Source organism: Scyliorhinus torazame, chromosome 15, assembly GCF_047496885.1.
Source record: "Scyliorhinus torazame isolate Kashiwa2021f chromosome 15, sScyTor2.1, whole genome shotgun sequence".
NCBI lineage: Eukaryota > Metazoa > Chordata > Chondrichthyes > Carcharhiniformes > Scyliorhinidae > Scyliorhinus > Scyliorhinus torazame.
This window is the reverse complement of record NC_092721.1, coordinates 174399118-174414540: the sequence shown is the minus strand read 5'-3', so window position 1 is coordinate 174414540 and position 15423 is coordinate 174399118. Positions and strand designations below refer to the sequence as shown.

Genomic DNA, 15423 nt, shown 5'->3' with positions numbered 1-15423 from the left:
GGCAAGGCCAACTAACGACTGGTACTGGTAGATTCACTTCTGCAGCAAATGTTGGCTTATTACGTTTGAGAGGAAGAAAGGAGAATCATAAACCAAGGTTTTCAATTTAGGTCAGGCAAACCTCCACAGGATGAGAAATAAATTGACTCAGTAAACTGGACTGAACTGTTAATGGATAAGACTGACAAACAATGGGGGGGGGGGGGGGGGGAAGGGGATAGTCAAAGGAGTGTTTGCTATAATACCATACCAGTGCAGACTCCTAAAATGCAAAGGCTCCACTTTGGTACTTAAGCAACCCAATAAATGAGGCAAGAGATAGTATCAAGCTAAAATAAAAGGTTTACAAAAATACAAAGATGCAAAAATCCAAAAGGCTGGAAATGCTACGAAAGATACAAAGAAGTGCCAAAACAGAATATGAAAATAAATTTGCAATAGTATCAAAACTAAAAGATTTTTCTCCAAGTGTTAAGAGACGATCTCGTGATAAACGGGTCTCTGGAGCAATTAATGACTGATTAGGTGAGATTGACTGACTATAAGAAAGTGACATATTGTTAAATTGACACATTGTATCCATTTCACTGAAGAGATAGAAAACAAGTAAACCTAAAAAAACAAATCAACTGAAGAGCATTTAATAGCAAGATTTTAAAATGGTTACAGAGATATTAATAGATCTTGGCCGGGATTCTCCGTTTCTGGGACTAAGTGTTGACGCCAATGCAGAATTCATGACAGAAAAACTGGCGCCACACCTGCACCGAATCCGCTACTATTGAGGGGCTAACACAAGTGCCGCCTGGAACACAATCGATTCCAATCAAAAACGATGCGGGATTCACCAGGTCCGTGATTGACACTTCGGAGGTTGACAAGCTGCAGCCGCACGTACACATTACACTCCCCACACACACTCAGCCCAGCCAACAATGTGGCACTGGTTGTGCTGGAGAGCGGCAATACAGCTGATGGGTCGGAAGGGACCAGACGGCACCTAGGGGGGGTGGCCTGGCGGATACCTATATGACCCGTGGCACTAAGGTCAAAGTGGGCTGTTAGCAGTATGCGCAGCTGCATGGCTGCCTTGCCGGCTGCGGCAATGATGTTCCGTGCCCGTCCACCCCGACCCCACAGCCCACCACCTGGTCACCCCCCCCCCCCCCCACCCCGCTACTCCCCTGGCCCTGGCAGAAGCCCCCTGGCCAGAAGTACAACTGTCAGCAAACTATGGCAATGTTGGACACTTTCCGTACCCCTTCTCTTTCCCTCAGCAGCCACAACGTTGGTTTCACGGTTTTAAAAGCACAAGTGAACTGCGCCGTCGGGAACTCAGGCCATCGGAGGCGGAGAATCAGGGAGGACCCAGAGAATACCATATTGGGCCCGCTACAGTGTCTACTATACATGTGTTCCGGAATGCATTGACGCTGCTGTTAAGGTGCTGGAGCATTGCGATTTGGCGTCAAATCGGCACCTGCCGCGATTTTGGCGTCGGAACGGATTCTCCGCCCAATCGCTTTCCCGATTTCAGCGTCGGCCAACGGAGAATCCCGCATCTTAAAATAAGCAAACCTCTGAGACCCGGGAGTTAACATTCCCAGGCGCTAGACTGAACTGGTGAAGAAATTGCAGATCCAAAACTCTCAAATTCAGAAATTGGATTAGAAAATTGCAAATGTCACTCGATTATTTAAAGAGTAAGGGAGAGAGAAACCAGCTAACAACAGACCCATCAGTTTAACAATAGTTGTGAAGAAGTTACTGAAATCTGTTATCAGCGCATGAGGGAGCATTGTTACAATATTAACTTCTTGTTGTTGAAGCAGAATCCATTCATTCTTTTGAAAGGGATAAGATAGCTGCTTAAAAAGGCAATATTGACCAAATGGATCAGCTGAAGTAAAACATCAGGACATACTTGATAAGTCAATGCCCTGTATCTAAGATGTGGCATGCTATGATTCTTTGAGGAAAAAGAAGAAAATAAACTAATTTAAGTGAAAACCACAAATAATGCTTCCCCTTGATTATATCTTACTGTGGTAGTATAACTAGGTTGAAAGGTGGTTCCCAAAGTCTAATGGTAGTCCATTGATTCCACACAAATCAGTACTACATAAAGACAAATTACTGCAAATACTGGAATCTGAACAAAAACAGAAAATAATTAGACAATCTCAGCAGGTTTGCTAGCGTTTCGAGTCTGAGTGACTCTTTGTCATCAATGGGAATAGCCTGAAAATCCCACCCCAGGCGTCTGCACATGTGCAGAATAATGCAGGAATCCAGAAGCTATTGTCAATGATGCTATGCTTCTCCACAGGATGTGCTGTTGAGGAACCCCCCCCTTCCCCCCACCCCCCCAGAGAACAGTAATCTCAAAGCAAGCAGTGAAGTTGATGAAATCTTCCAGGCCATATTCTTACCCTCCCCCCAGGTGGGCTCTGAGGCGGTGGGGAGCATAAAATTGCATGGATGGAATTCCCTCCGGGATTCCTCCCACCTCAATACAGACACAACATCACGGTGGGGCGGGCAAGGCCTCAGGTGGGAAACCTGCCTTTCCCACATCAGGCTTTGTAAATAGTCGCTTTATGGCCACTTAAGGGTCTTTTCCCACTCAGCCTCAACTTCATTTTTTAAAATGGTATTCTAAGTTCAGAATTACTGTTAAACATCCTCACGGACCCTGAAAAGCCCATTTTATATTTGGTGGAATTCCAAAGTCTCATGATAAAGATTCCACATTTTTAATATAATAGAAAATATTTTAAAATATGTTTGTAGCATTTTCTTCTACCTTCATCTGATCATAACCATTCATTCCAAAGTCTGAAAATTTCCAAGTAAATAATAATCAGTGCTGTTAATTTCCCAGCTTGCTGTCTGTGTGGCTGCTTTAATTTAATTGGCTGCTTGTCCTGCTTGCTGACATCAGTGCTGCTGGATGCATGGAGATCCCCTTGACTTGGTGCCAGATTTAATCTGATGCGAGGAAAGGGGGAATCCATGTCAGATAGATCACTCGATCTTGGTGCGCAGCTTTTTCTCCAAAGATCAAGGGTTAAACATTTTAGGATTTTGACAGGAATTAATAGTTTAGTCAGAGATAAACCTTTCCTGCTGGTGTGAATCGACACCAAGGTGACATAACCTTTATATCAGAGACAGGCCATTCACGAGAGTCGTTAGCAAATATGTCTTCACACCAAGCATCTTAGAGGTGTGGGCTCTGCAACAAAAAGCAGTAGATGCTAGCTCAACAAATATTTTTATATCAGCAATTATTAGATTTGTTGCTCAAGAATGGTATTGAAGGATATGGAGCTGTTGCAGTTTCCATAGAATCCCAACAGTGCAGAAGGACACCGTTCGGCCAATCGAGTCTACACCTACCCTCCGAAAGAGCACTCTACTTAGGCCCATACCTCCACCCTATCCCTGTAAACCTGTGCATTGATCATGGCCAATCTACTTAGCCGGCACATCTTTGGACTGTGGGTGGAAACCGAAGCGCCCGGAGGAAACCCTGCCGACACGGGGAGGACGTGCAAACTCGACACAGTCACCCAAAGCCAGAATTGAACCCGGGTCGCTGGCGCTGTGAGGCAGCAGTGCTAACCACTGTGCCACCATGCCCGCCCATTGATGGAATGGCGATACAGATCAGCCACACTCTGATTGAAGCAGAAGAGGCTCAAGGGGACTGAATGATCTACTACTGTTCCCGTTTTCAAACTCTACAGCTGCCCAATGCCCACTCTAAGGTTGGGATTTTCCAGCTCTTCCTTCTAGCAGGATCTTCTGGTCCCGTCAAAGGCACCCCCACCCCTTGAAGGGGGTTCCCTGGCAGTGGGATGGATGAGTCATGAAAAATACCGTTGTGATCGGCGGGATCGTGACCAGTGGTGAGCCGCTTCCGCTGCTGGTAAACATGCCACGGGATGGACGAAAAATCCCCCCCACCTCTTCATATTTCATTGCACCTTTGTTGGACGAGGTTCAGTGCACACACACACAACGTTCTTTCCTGGGCATGTTAAGAGTCATATTGGACTTGAAACATTAACTCCTGTTTCTCTCTCTACAGTTGATGCCAGACTTGCTGAGTTTACCCAACATTTTCTGCTTTAATTTCAGATTTCCAGCGTCCACAATATTTTTGCTTTTATTTATGGTAAGAAGGGGTCCAGACAATGGAAAAATAATATTTCTGGCCAAAACAAACACTGTAACTTCCCTTCTGCCTGTCTTGTAAAGACAGGTATTATGATCCTGGACCAGATCCCAACAGTTGCTAGGATACTGGCCAGAAACCCCAATACTTTATTTAATTTGTAAGACTATGAGGAAAGGATATTCACTCAGGAGTGACTCCATGCACAAATAGGGATATGGTATATTAAAGCAAACTTTATTACTAACATGGTATTTTACTTAAACATCATACAAGAAAATATCTTTCAATTGCCAGTTAAAGAATGCTTAACAAAATGAAACATCTTCCAACTGCTATCCTTTCATCTCCAATCAAGCAAACCCATCTCAGATCAAAACCCACTTTTAAATACTTACTTTATAGAGATGGATAAACTGCTTTGAGAGAGATCCTTCAGGAACCAGCTTGCAGATTCTTGCCTGTGTCAAACTATTGCATAAGAACATAAGAAGTAGGAACAGGAGTAGGCCATCTGGCCCCTCGAGCTTGCTCCGCCATTTAATGAGATCATGGCTGATCTTTGTGGACTCAGCTCCACTCTCCGGCCCGTACACCATATCCCCGAATCACTTTATTCTTTAGAAAGGTATCTAGGGGCTGGTTTAGCACACTGGGCTAAATCGCTGGCTTTTAAAGCAGACCAAGGCAGGCCAGCAGCACGGTTCGATTCCCGTACCAGCCTCCCCGAACAGGCGCCGGAATGTGGCGACTAGGAGCTTTTCACAGTAACTTCATTGAAGCCTACTCGTGACAATAAGCAATTTTCATTTTCATTTTCATTCTTTTTCTTAAAAACGTTTAAAGAAGGAGCCTCAACTGCTTCACTGGGCAAGGAATTCCAGAGATTCACAACCCTTTGGGTGACGAAGTTCCTCCTACATTCCGTCCTAAATCTACTTCCCCTTATTTTGAGGCTATGCCCCCTAGTTCTGCTTTCCCCGACCAGTGGAAACAACCTGCCCGCATCTATCCTATCTATTCCCTTCATAATTTTATATGTTTCAATAAGATCCCCCCGCATCCTTCTAAACTCCAATGAGTACAGTCCCAGTCTACTCAACCTCTCGTCATAATCTAATCCCCATTGTTTAACTTCTCAGCAGAAAGCTCCTGTTCTGTTCAAATCTTTTAACTAAACTGTTTTTCCAGAAGCTGCTGGTCTTTTCACATTCCAATCTAAGCTAAACTCAACACCTGACTGCTTCAGCCCCTTGGCTCCTCCCACTAACTGGGTTATAACCCTCTGACTGAGACAAAACACCCCCCAGGGATCCTTCTTTCTATAAACAGAATTCTATTAGTCCAATTTCAGCAAACAATATCAATCATAGAATCATAGAATTTACAGAGCAGAAGGAGGCCATTCGGCCCATCGAGTCTGCACCGGCTCTTGGAAAAAGCACCTTACCCAAGGTCAACAGCTCCACCCCATCCCCATAACCCAGTAACCCCACCCAACACTAAGGGCTGGAATGACTGGAATAAATTATGATCTTACTTTTACGATATTTTAATTGTATCTTTGCAGGCTGAAAGTCTAGCTGCCTTTCAAACCAGGATTTTAAAAAACATTACTGCAGCAGTCTATCCCAGGTTTTTAACCCTTGCTGCAGCAACTACATATAATATAGTATATATCTGAAATTCCTACATTCATCACACGGGGTTAAACATAGATTCACTATCAAAAGCCAATACAATAACCCATCATATAAAACACTGTGCTTGATCAGGTTTCGCGGGGAGATGAGCCATTCAATTCAATTCAAACTCAAGCATCTGTCGTGTTAGGTACATTGGTATAACACTGGCTGCAACTGGATGCAGCTTAGATCAAAAAGATACTCCAGACGTTGAAGTTAGTTCAATCAGGTTTATTGAACGAATAGCACAGTTAGCACAGTTCTCTGTGAGTTCGACTCTCTGCTAATTTAAGTCTGACTGAACCAGATTAGCTCTTAGCCACGTGGTGGAGGTGCGAGATTGTAACAACACCCTTGACTGACTCTCCAGATGTTCATCAGTGGAAAGAGGAGAAGTGTCAGTGCCTCGTGTCTTTTATAGTCAGATCCCACCCCTGAGTGTCCTGCCTGCTTATTGGTCATGACCTGTTCTCTGTGTCCATTAGCTGCTTGTCTATGCCTGCCTGTATATCATTATGTGTGTGTCTGCATATCATGACAGCATCTAGTGGGTTTTATATTCTTGTGTTTCAGAAGAACATTTCTTAAAAGTATTTCTCAGCTGATCTCGATCAAATTGGATCTGCCCTCTGAGGCCGTTAGAGAGAGGGATGGATGTCCCGACCTTCACCTCGCTGATTGCCCGGAGGCGAGTGCTGAAGGCGTGGAGGTTAAGGTCTCCGGCCAGTGCCTCAGTGAGGCTGGGAGGAGTTCCTATACCTCGAGAAAGTCAAGTGTACCGTGAGGGGAGCAATTGAGGGGTTTTACCAGAGATGACAGCCATTTACTGCGCATTTCAAAGAGCTGGTCACCGTTAGATGCTAAAGAGGCGGTGAGGGATGGGGTTAGGGTCTTGGGGAGGGGGGGGGGGGCGTTGGGAGGATAGGAGGCGATTATGCTGTTTGGTAGTTTTGTTTTTGTATTATGTATAAAATGCAATAGGTTGAATAAAAATATTTTTAAAAAGGACTTCCGGGTGCGGCGATGACCAGCTAAGTCGCACGTTTTGGCAGCTCCCGGTGGAAAGGACTTTTGGGCTCTTAATATTAATTTTATAATTTTAACGGCTAAAAACACTGTGCGGTAAACCAGAAGGGAATCCCCCCTGGACACGGATGGAAAAAGGAGGGGAAAGTGGCCGGATTGCGGTGGATCCTCTAGAGCAGCGGCCAGGAAGGCAGGCACAAAGCAAGATGGCGTCGGAAGGAGGCAGTTTAATATGGGGCCCTGACCAACAAGAGTTCCTGCGGCGTTGCGTGGAAGAACTTAAAAAGAAGATGAAGAAGGAGCTGTTGGCCCCGAAATTGCAGGCGATTGAAGGGCTAAAGGAGGAGCAAAAGACCCAGGAGCAGGAGCTTCGGGTCGTGAAGGCAAAGGCTGCTGAGAATGAGGACGACATACAGGGCCTGGTGGTGAAGACAGAGATGCACGAGGCACAACACAAAAGGTGTGTGGAAAGGCTGGAGGTGCTGGAGAATAATGCGAGGAGGAAGAATTTAAGGATTCTTGGTCTCCCCGAAGGTGCAGAAGGGGCGGACGTTGGGGCATATGTGAGCACGATGCTGCACTCGTTAATGGGATCGGAGGCCCCGACGGGCCCGTTGGAGGTGGAGGGAGCCTATCGAGTTATGGCGCGAAGACCGAGGGCTGGAGAAATTCCTCGAGCCATAGTGGTGAGATTTCTCCGAGAGAAGGACAGAGAGATGGTCCTCAGATGGGCAAAGAAAACTCGGAGCAGTAGGTGGGAGAACGCGGTGATCGGTGATCCAAGATTGGAGTGCGGAGGTGGCGAGAAGGAGGTCAAGCTTTAATCGGGCCAAGGCGGTGCTGCACAAAAGGAAGTTTAAATTTGGAATGCTGCAGCCGGCAAGACTGTGGGTCACACATCAAGGGAAACACCACTACTTTGAAACGGCAGAAGAGGCGTGGACATTTATTGTCGAGGAGAAGCTGGAATAAGCGGGCTAGAAAAAGAACGTTTGGGACAAAGTGGTGGGGCGAATATGTGGGGTGAAGAGGGGGAAAAGGGGGAAGAGATGATTTCCCAAGTTGTTAATCCTGCGACCCTGTAACTTTTCTCTCTTCCCCATGTCGTGGGGGAGGGGGGGAGGGAGGATGAGGAGCTGGGGGCGCTGGCCATTGGGGGCGGGGCCAAATGGGAAGCGTGGGCTTTGTTCTCGCGCTATGGTAATCATGGCGGGAACAGGGAAGCAGGAAGGAGGGGGCCTCGCACAGTGGGAGCCGAGGTCACGGGGGGAAGCCGAGGTCGGCCAGAGTTTGCTGACTTCTGGGAGCAACATGGGGGGTGCAATTACGCTAGTGAGGGATCTAGCGGGGGGGTGGGGGGGGGTTAACTGGGTTGCTGCTGCTGGGGAGAAGGGGGAGCTGGTATGGGGTGGGGTGGTCGGGGCGGGAGGGCGCTGTTGGGGGGAGATACGGCTACGTGGGAACCGGGTGAGGAGCTGGATTGAAAAAGGAGATGGCTAGTCGACAAGGGGGGTGGGTAAAGAGCCCCCCAACCCGGCTGATCACGTGGAATGTGAGAGGGCTGAACGGGCCGATAAAGAGGGCACGGGTACTCGCACACCTAAAGAAACTTAAGGCAGATGTGGTTATGCTGCAGGAGACGCATCTGAAACTGATAGACCAGGTCAGACTACGCAAAGGTGGGGCAGGTGTTTCATTTGGGGCTAGACGCAAAAAACAGGGGGGTGGCTATACTAGTGGGGAAGCGGGTAATGTTTGAGGCAAAGACCATAGTGGCGGATAGTGGGGGCAGATGCGTGATGGTGAATGGCAAATTGCAAGGGGAGGCGGTGGTCTTAGTGAACGTATATGCCCCGAACTGGGATGTTGCCAACTTTATGAGGCGTATGTTAGGACGTAGCCCAGACCTAGAGGTGGGGAAGTTGGTAATGGGTGGAGATTTTAATACGGTGCTGGACCCAGGGCTGGACAGATCGAGGTCCAGGACCGGAAGGAGGCCGGCTGCAGCTAGGGTGCTTAAGGACTTTATGGTGCAGATGGGAGGAGTAGACCCCTGGAGATTTAGTAGACCTAGGAGTAAGGAGTTTTCGTTTTTCTCCTATGTCCACAAAGTTTATTCACGGATAGACTTTTTTGTTTTGGGAAGGGCACTGATCCCGAAGGTGACGGGGACGGAGTACACGGCTATAGCTATTTCTGATCACGCTCCACATTGGGTGGACCTGGAGATAGGGGAGGAAAAAGAACAGCGTCCACCCTGGAGAATGGACATGGGATTATTGGCAGATGAGGGGGTGTGTTTAAGGGTGAGGGGGTGTATTGAAAGGTACTTGGAACTCAATGATAATGGGGAGGTTCAGGTGGGAGTGGTCTGGGAGGCGCTGAAGGCAGTGGTTAGAGGGGAGCTGATATCTATTAGGGCACATAAAGGAAAGCAGGAGGGTAGGGAAAGGGAGCGGTTGTTGAAAGAGCTTCTGAGGGTGGACAGGCAATATGCGGAGGCACCGGAGGAGGGACTGTACAGGGAAAGGCAAAGGCTACATGTAGAATTTGACTTGTTGACTACGGGTAATGCAGAGGCACAATGGAGGAAGGCACAGGGTGTACAGTACGAATATGGGGAGAAGGCGAGCAGGTTGCTGGCCCACCAACTGAGGAAAAGGGGAGCAGCGAGGGAGATAGGGGGGGTGAGAGATGAGGAGGGAGAGATGGAGCGGGGAGCGGAGAGAGTGAATGGAGTGTTCAAGGCATTTTATGAAAGATTATATGAAGCTCAGCCCCCGGATGGGAAGGAGAGAATGATGTGCTTTCTGGATCAGCTGGGATTTCCTAAGGTGGAGGAGCAGGAGAGGGCGGGACTGGGAGCACAGATTGAGACGGAGGAAGTAGTGAAAGGGATTGGGAGCATGCAGGCGGGGAAGGCCCCGGGACCAGACGGATTCCCAGTTGAATTCTATAGGAAATATTTGGACTTGCTGGCCCCGCTACTGATGAGAACCTTTAATGAGGCGAGGGAAAGGGGGCAGCTGCCCCCGACTATGTCAGAGGCAACGATATCGCTCCTCCTAAAGAAGGAAAAAGACCCGCTGCAATGCGGGTCCTATAGGCCTATTTCCCTCCTGAATGTGGACGCTTAGATTCTGGCCAAGGTAATGGCAACCAGGATAGAGGATTGTGTCCCGGGGGTGGTTCATGAGGACCAAACTGGGTTTGTGAAGGGGAGACAGCTGAATACAAATATACGGAGGCTGCTAGGGGTAATGATGATGCCCCCACCAGAGGGGGACGCGGAGATAGTGGTGGCAATGGATGCCGAGAAAGCATTTGATAGAGTGGAGTGGGATTATTTGTGGAGGTGCTGAGGAGATTTGGCTTTGGAGATGGGTTTATCAGATGGGTACAGTTGCTGTATAGGGCCCCGATGGCGAGCGTGGTCACGAATGGACGGGGGTCTGATTATTTTCGGCTCCATAGAGGGACGAGGCAGGGATGTCCTCTGTCCCCGTTATTGTTTGCACTGGCGATTGAGCCCCTGGCAATAGCATTGAGGGGTTCCAGGAAGTGGAGGGGAGTACTCAGGGGAGGAGAAGAACACCGGGTATCTCTGTATGCGGATGATTTGTTGCTGTATGTGGCGGACCCGGCGGAGGGGATGCCAGAGATAATGCGGATACTTGGGGAGTTTGGGGATTTTTCAGGGTATAAATTGAACATGGGGAAAAGTGAGTTGTTTGTGGTGCATCCAGGGGAGCAGAGCAGAGAAATAGAGGATTTACCGTTGAGGAAGGTAACAAGGGACTTTCGGTACTTGGGGATCCAGATAGCCAAGAATTGGGGTACATTACGTAGGCTTAATTTAACGCGGTTGGTGGAACAGATGGAGGAGGACTTTAAGAGATGGGACATGATGTCCCTGTCACTGGCAGGTAGGGTGCAGGCGGTTAAAATGGTGGTCCTCCCGAGATTCCTTTTTGTGTTTCAGTGCCTCCCGAAGTGGTGGTCACGAAGGCTTTTTTCAAAATAATCGAGAAGAGTATTATGAGTTTTGTGTGGGCCAGGAAGACCCCGAGAGTGAGGAGGGGATTTTTGCAGCGTAGTAGGGACAGTGGGGGGCTGGCACTACCGAGCCTAAGTAAGTACTACTGGACTGCCAATATTTTAATGGTGTGTAAGTGGATGGGAGAAGAGGAGGGAGCAGCGTGGAAGAGATTGGAGAGTGCGTCCTGCAGGGGGACTAGCCTACAAGCTATGGTGACGGCACCGTTGTCGTTCTCACCGAAGAAATACACCACAAGCCCGGTGGTGGTGGCTACATTGAAGATTTGGGGGCAGTGGAGATGGCATAGGGGAAAGACGGGAGCCTCGGTGCGGTCCTCGATAAGAAACAACCATAGGTTTGTTCCGGGGAGAATGGATGGGGGATTTGGAGCATGGCAAAGAGCAGGGGTAGCACAATTGAGAGATCTGTTCGTAGATGGGACGTTTGCGAGTCTGGGAGCGCTGATGAAAAAATATGGGATGCCCCAAGGGAATGCATTTCGGTATATGCAACTGAGGGCTTTTGCGAGGCAACAGGTGAAGGAATTCCCGCAGCTCCTGACGCAGGAGGTGCAGGATAGAGTGATCTCAGAGATGTGGGTGGGGGATGGTAAGGTGTCGGACATATATAGGGAAATGAGGGATGAGGGGGAGATCATGGTAGATGAGCTGAAAGGGAAACAGGAAGAAGAGCTGGGGGAGGAGGTTGAGGAGGGGCTGTAGGCTGATGCCCTTCGTAGGGTAAACTCATCGTCCTCGTGTGCCAGGCTAAGCCTGATTCAATTTAAGGTGTTACACAGGGCGCATATGACTGGAGCACAGCTCAGTAAATTTTTTGGGGTAGAGGATAGGTGTGCGAGATGCTCGAGAAGCCCAGCGAATCACACCCACATGTTCTGGTCATGCCCGGCACTACAGGGGTTTTGGGTGGGGGTGGCAAAGGTGCTTTCGAAGGTGGTGGGGGTCCAGGTCGAACCAAGCTGGGGGTTGGCTATATTTGGGGTTGCAGAAGAGCCGGGAGTGCAGGAGGCGAGAGAGGCTGATGTTTTGGCCTTTGCGTCCCTAGTAGCCCGGCGCAGGATATTGTTAATGTGGAAGGAAGCCAAACCCCCGGGTGTGGAGACCTGGATAAACGTTTTTTGGCAGGGTTTATAAAGTTAGAACGGATTAAGTTCGTACTAAGGGGTTCGGCTCAAGGGTTCACCAGGCGGTGGCAACCGTTCGTCGACTACCTCACAGAAAGATAGAGGGAATGGAAAAGAGGAAGACAACAGCAGCAACCCGGGGGGGGGGGGGGGGGGAGGAATCGGACGGACTCTCAGGGATGTTATTGTATATGTATATGTAAAACCACTTGTTTTAGATAATGTAGGACTGTTGGATTGTATCTTTGGAGAGTATTTATTTTTGACAAGGCAGTTGCCATTTAGTTTGGTTTTTGTTTCTGTTCATATATTATTTATTTGTTTGTTTAAAACTGGCCACTGTTATTTATATTGCTTTATTGTTGTTTAAAAGAAAAACTACGTACTGTTATGTTTGGCCAAAAAATCTTGAATAAAATATATATTTTTTTAAAAAGAGGGATGGATAATTCAGAGTCTCCAGGAACAACAACCTACTCTATACAAGTTAATTACTGAGGGATTTGGGGTCTGGCCCAGTTGGCACTAGTTGAGTAAAGGCTGGGAGTAAAGGCTGGGAAGGTTAGTCAACCCTTGTAACTAGTGTAAATCTGGTGTGGCAAATCGTTTCTGTTCATTTAACATGCCTGGCTGTTTATAGTATAAACCAGATTTGGTGAATGTTTATTCTGTTGAGTCAAGTTCGGTGAGATGTGAGGACGCGCTGAATGGGCAGCTAAATTAGTGTTCTCTGTTAATCACTGGCCTGGGCTTGCCCTGATATTGTGCCTGCAGAAGTGCACCCCAGGTAAATAGTGAGTGCGGCACATCTGGAAGGGTGGTGTCTGGCAGCAAACCCTCGGCTAGGAAAGCAAAACAAAAGCGTGCCGCCTGACTGGAGCCATTCTCAATCTCACCAATACTTGCTACTTTAAATGTCTATGTCAGTCTCACATCAGCCAGTCAGTGACGGATCTGCTCCACTCTTAAACTAACACCAGATTAGTCCTGTGCTTCCTCACAAAGGTGTCTCTCGTCCTCGACATTGTGAGAAAAATGCCTCGGTCAAACCTCCGAGGCCACGTAGGAACATCGCTCCGGAACTGAGTGAACGCCAGTCTGCTTTACTGGAAGTAACTTCATCTAACAATTGTCAAACTTCCTGTTACCCTCAGCGCCCCTGTGAGCATTCATCATCATATTGTTTGGTGTGTTAACCGACCTGCTTCATTTATCTTCATAGCATTGGGCACGACAGGTAATAATTTGTAATCTCCTTGCTTTAATTAAATTAGAGTGAAAAGTGAGAGTTTATCATGTAACCAGCCTTATTTTCTACCTCTCAGTATATCGCGCCTTGTTTTCCACTCAACAGATGTGCTCAGTCGTATTAGCAAAATCCGTATTTCCTTTACTCAATACAAACTAAAAGTAACGTCCTGGAGATATTACAAGTCAGAAATAGAACCAGAAATTGCTGGGAGTACTCAGGGTGAAGGCTTGGGATAATCTTGTACAAGAAGTGTCCGGATGAAATGTCACAGAGTGAAATTAACCCATGTTTCAGATCTGTCCAAAGAGTATTCCCAGCATTTCCCGAGTAAACCAGGTGAAACACTGGGAACAAAAGTCTCCGCTTGATTAAGGCGATGAATCTCAGAAAGGAGATTCGTTTGGTTTGAGCAAACATGTCTGTCGGGAAAGATGTTTCAGATTAGTCTTACTCAACTCGTTAACACAGTCACTCCTCGCTGTTTAAATACCAGAGCAGAGACATAATCGAATTCTTTCCATTTGACCTGTGTGAATTGGGGGTTAAAACTGCAGCTCGAAGATATTTCAGAGCAAGGACTAATCCACCCTCCCCATCCTGTGTCAGCAGTAACAATGGAATCTTGAAAAAGACACAAAGTCGCTGGACATTCCGAAAGCAGGGTGCTGCCTGAAATACCTTTCAGACCCTCCGACTGAAGGACCGAGGGGTTGGGAATTAAGGCGTCAAAGGGGAAGAGGGAGCTCACCTCCTTTTCACCTGGCTGGTCGGTGTGACTCTCACTGAAAATCTCTGAAGGCTGAGATAATAAAAACAAATGACTGCGGATGCTGGAATCTGAAACAAAAACACAAAATGCTGGACAATCTCAGCAGGTCTGACAACATTTGACAAAGAGTCACCCAGACTCGAAACGTTAGCTCCCTTCTTACTCTCCACAGATGGTGTTCAGACCTGCTGAGATTGTCCAGTGTTTTCTGAGATTGTCCAGTGTTTTCTGTTTCACTGAAGGCTGGATGGCTCCACAATCTCCCCTCCACCAACTAAAGTCCCCCCCATCTGCTCAATTCATTACCATCACAATTTACAATTAAAATCATACCCTCTACAATCATCTCATCCCCAAACTTTACCTGGGTCACTTTCTTTCATTCATTCAGAGGACATGTTACTGTAACAATAATAAAAGTACCTTTTTAAAGCACACCCAGCTATCGACTTGATGTGCGTTTGTTGAGAGCTGTTGTTGATAGCTGTTGTTAAGTTCCCTCCATCTCTGTATTCAGAGGTCGCACCGCTGAAACTCCCTCACTTGCTTTGAAAAGATACTTTCCGGGGAAGACTAATGAAGTCTCCCATGACGTCAAACCCCTCCCTAAGCCCCGCCTCCCGCTCATTTGCGTCATCGTGCACAGCCCCGCCTCCAGGCTTGTCAATCACAGGGGTTCCCCCCCCCGCTTGTCAATCGCAGGAGGTCCCGCCCCCCCCCCCCCCCCTCCACAGCCACAGCTCAAAAAACATTGGTAGGACATCAGTCATTTGTCACGATGCTTTGACTCACCCTGCTAAGGGTTTCCATTCTTATCGATGATGAAGTGTGTGCTTTGCTCCTGCTGGAACATAGGAATTAGGAGCAGAAGTCGGCAATTCAGCCCTCCCAGCCTGCTCCACCATTCAATCAGATCATGGCTGATCCCTTCCTGGTCTCAATCCCAGCTCCCCACCTGTTTCCCCATATCTCTTTTAACCCTTTTTTAAAATCAGAAATATATCTATCTCCTTCTTGAAACTATTTAATGACCCAGATCCTCTCTCATTCTTCTGAACTGGCAGGTATAAGCCAAACTGTTAAATCTTTCCGCATATGTCAACCCTTTCATCTCTGGAATCAATCTGGTGAACCTCCTCTGAACTGCCTCCAATGCCACCACATCCTTCCCCAAATAGGGAGACCAAAACCGGCACAATACTCCAGATGTGGTATCACCAACACCCTGTACAATTGCAACTATACTTCTCTATTTTTTTCTCCAGTCCTCTTGCAATAAACATTAATATTCCATTTGCCTTTTTGATTACATGCTGTACCTGCAT

General features: G+C 47.6%; 1 protein-coding gene across 4 annotated transcripts in view; it reads right to left on the bottom strand.

The window, feature by feature from the left end:
* relt (RELT TNF receptor) overlaps positions 1–14664 on the bottom strand; it is a 124471-nt gene extending 109807 nt beyond the window's left edge. The window contains exons 1-2 of one of the 4 annotated variants that reach the window (XM_072477122.1): positions 14522–14658; positions 14078–14166 (exon numbers count right to left, since the gene is read on the bottom strand). The gene's annotated coding sequence lies outside the window, so the exon portion shown is untranslated. Of the gene's footprint in view, positions 1–14077; positions 14167–14521 lie in introns of all 4 variants that reach the window. The other 3 variants (XM_072477123.1, XM_072477121.1, XM_072477124.1) reach the window with 3 other exon arrangements.
* Positions 14665–15423: the final 759 nt, after the last annotated feature.